This window comes from Solanum lycopersicum, chromosome 1, assembly GCF_036512215.1.
Source record: "Solanum lycopersicum chromosome 1, SLM_r2.1".
NCBI classification, from domain to species: Eukaryota; Viridiplantae; Streptophyta; class Magnoliopsida; order Solanales; family Solanaceae; genus Solanum; species Solanum lycopersicum.
Window position 1 is genome coordinate 5417896 of NC_090800.1, and position 3492 is coordinate 5421387.

General features: G+C 25.3%; 1 long non-coding RNA gene across 1 annotated transcript; it reads left to right on the plus strand.

Annotated features, from left to right (window-relative positions):
• Window positions 1-1699: 1699 nt before the first annotated feature.
• Window positions 1700-2638, plus strand: LOC101259868 (uncharacterized). Its single transcript, XR_011220488.1, has 2 exons — window positions 1700-2191; window positions 2255-2638. It is a non-coding gene; the product is annotated as an uncharacterized lncRNA (long non-coding RNA).
• The last annotated feature ends 854 nt before the right edge of the window (window positions 2639-3492 follow it).

Sequence of the window (3492 nt, forward strand, 5' to 3'; positions counted from 1 at the left end):
ATGCGATATTCGAAGCTCCTATTAAATCTCGAATTAAATTTAAAATTTATTTTACATGATCTGTTTGAGAGTGACACTCTCAATAATTTTTTTTTAATTTTCAAAGTTTAATCTCAAAATTTCTAATTAAAATTAATGACTTTCATCAATATACCAAAATTCACTTTAGCACGATATTTTATCGTTAAATAGAACTTGGGTTCCAATATAAAAAGTAGATGGAGCAAAAAGACAAAGATATGTCTATTTCATTATAGTTTTCATATTCCCTTAGATCTGAAGACCAAGTCAGCTCATTTTCTATCAATCAATATGAGTTACTTCACGAGTAAGCTAATTCATATATGTATTATTCTCCTTTTTCGATTTATATCATATTATTTGAACTCCTAAAGAATTTAAAAAATAAATAAATACTTTAAAATTTATTATAAATACTTTTATATTTTTATCTCAATATAAATAGCAATATTGCATTCTGTAAAAAACTTTAAAATGAAAATAATACATTAAAATTTACAGTTTTAAATAAATATTAGATATTTATATAGATGAAAATCATTTTATTAAAGTTATAGATAAAATTGAAGTTAAGATATTTCTTATTATATAAAAATGATTTATTTTTTAAAAATGATTTTCCATCTGTTTCAAATAGAATGACCTCTTTTCTATCACATGATCCAAAAAAATAAAAAAATTAAATTTTGTATCAAATCAAACTAGACCAATTTTTTTAAATAAAAAAAACTATCATCTTTCTTTTTGATGGGTAGAAAGAAAAGAGCATCACGTAAATTAAAAATAAAAAAAAGTGATATTATCAACGGTACATTACTTGACTTCACCCACCAATAAAGTTGCCAAAAAATAAAAAGTTAAACCAATAATGTTCTCTCATCGTACTACTTTAAATCTTTTATCGTAAAATACAAAATATACCAATAAAATGTTGCTATCCAGTCCCTCATTTTCTCCCTAAAACTTTTTCATATATAATTTTATTGTGCTGAAGCACTTAACTAGCTTTGTAGTGGTATATATCAAATTATAATATTTTATCAAAATTTTTAATATCGTCATTTTAGTTATTGTATTTGATATGATATATGGATATCTAAATTTTTTTAATATTTGATATTAAGAAATAATATATATATATATATATATATATTAAAATATTAAAATTTTAATTTGTTAAATTTATAATTAATATGAGTAAAATAATAAATTCACTTTTTAATAGATGCGTCAATTTAACCATTAGTTAAATATTTTGTTCATTTATGTCATTACAGTTCAAGAAAAGACTCATTCATACCATTATTTTAAACAATGACTTTGCAAAATCATTTTTGACACGTGACTAATTATAATTCGGTAACATCATCAATTCTAATAAAAAAAATAATTGAATTTTTATTCGGAATTTTGATTTTTTAATTAAAAAAATTAATGGTTAGGCCAGTTATTATTTGGCCACGTCATTAATTCTTTTGATTACAAAAATCAAAAAAGTTAATTCAAATTTTGTTCAAAATTATAATTTTTTTATTTACGGCTCACGTGTCAAAAATGATTTTGCAAAATCATTATTAAAAAATAATTGCATGAATTATTATTTTCTTGAACGATAATAACATAGATAAAATAAATTTTAAACGAATAACATAAATGATTTTTTTCAAAAAATTTGATAATATATTTAAAACTTTTTCCATTTAAAAATAAACAAGTAATTAAGGAACGACAAGATAAAAGTACTCCATAATTGAACAAATGGTTCATATATTTTAATGGGTTTCAGTCTACTCAGAGAATAAGAAAAACCAGAGAAAATATAGAAGCAGAGTTCACTTCAATGAGTTTTCGAAAAGATGAATCTAATGGTTCCACAAATCCAGATGACGATAATAACATCAAGCGGACTCAACTTAAAATTCAATTTCACGCTACAACAAAAGAGGATCTCGAAAACATCGAATCCTATGTGAACAAATTGAAAACAATAGCCAATTCTCTAGCAGAAATCAACAGTCCCATCTCAGATTCAGATATGGTATTGCAACTTCTTGCTGGTTTGCCAATTCAATATTTACCCATCAAAAACACAATATCATCAAAGTGGCCTCTTCCAAATTTTGAAGACGCTTGTTCCTTGGTCTACATGCAAGAAGACATATTACTAAAGGTAAAAAATCGATTCAAAATTTAAATTTATATTTTCATGAAATAATTTTATCGTTGTTAGTAGTCACAGGATGAAGAGAAGCAGTCGTCTAGTTTTATCAGCGGAGAGAATTTTGATGCTGCGGTAAATGCAATTGGATCACTTAGTACTGTTGTTGGCGCAGTGGGTGTTGTGGCTTCGGCTGGCTGGAAAATTTGGCAGGCGATAGCACGCAAGTAAATTATTATTATTACATGTAATTAAAAGTCGACGTTTAGACGTGCAATTTTATTTGGAGATTTGAAATTATTAGTATGATACTAATATGGATAGAGTTTATGTAATTGGATCTTCGGTTTTCTGTAATCAAAGTTAGAGATGCTATCAAGTATTTCTTTCCGTTTAGATTTAGAGGGTGTTTGTATTAACTTAAAAGTTAATTAAATATATTTTTAAGTCTGTTTTTTATTTTTGAAAGTATTTGATAAATATAGAATTAGCTTAAAATAAATAGAAATTGACAAGTTACAAAGTGTTTTACAATGTTAAAATGATTTAAAATAAATTGGAAACCAAGATTTGCCCCTAATTTTTTTTTCTGACTTAAAAATTATTTCAGTTTAATTTTTTATTTTTGACTTAAAAATTACCTTTTTGCCCATCCAAATAGATTCTTATTTGTCTTACTTTTTTTTGTTTTTGTTTTTACTTACAAGTTTTAACTTTATATCAAGTTAAAATATGACCTAAATATTGAAATTAAGGGAATATTATGTATTTTGAGATGTTGTATTTGACATGTTTGATCATGAATTTTTTTCAGAGTTTTACTTTGAAAAATACGTTTGGCTATAAAACTTTAAAATTTAACTTTTGAGGAAAAATACATTTAATGTTCTACAAAAACTCCCTTTAGTTTCTCTTTTGGGGGTTAAAGTTTCACTTTTCATTTCAATATTCTTATCGTTTATATATGAAGTGGAATATAGGATAAAAACCAATATGAATATTATAAAGACAATAAAAAAAATTGTTACGTTTCCACCTTAAAGTGAAATATAGTATTTAATTCGTTCTTTCATTTAATGCCTATTGATGTTCCAAGAGTTGTATTCCGAAATCCTGGAGATCCAATTTCATATTGGGTTGACATATAGTGCGATTTGTCAGATATATTGGGTCATATGGTATTTCCCCGTTCTCTCCCCCGATCGAGATATCCCCCGTTCCGCCTCATTCCTGATCTCCTCGCTAAGATTTTATTCTCTCTCTAGGTTCTATTTCTTTGATCTTCTCTGCTTATTTTTTGAATTTCCTTTACC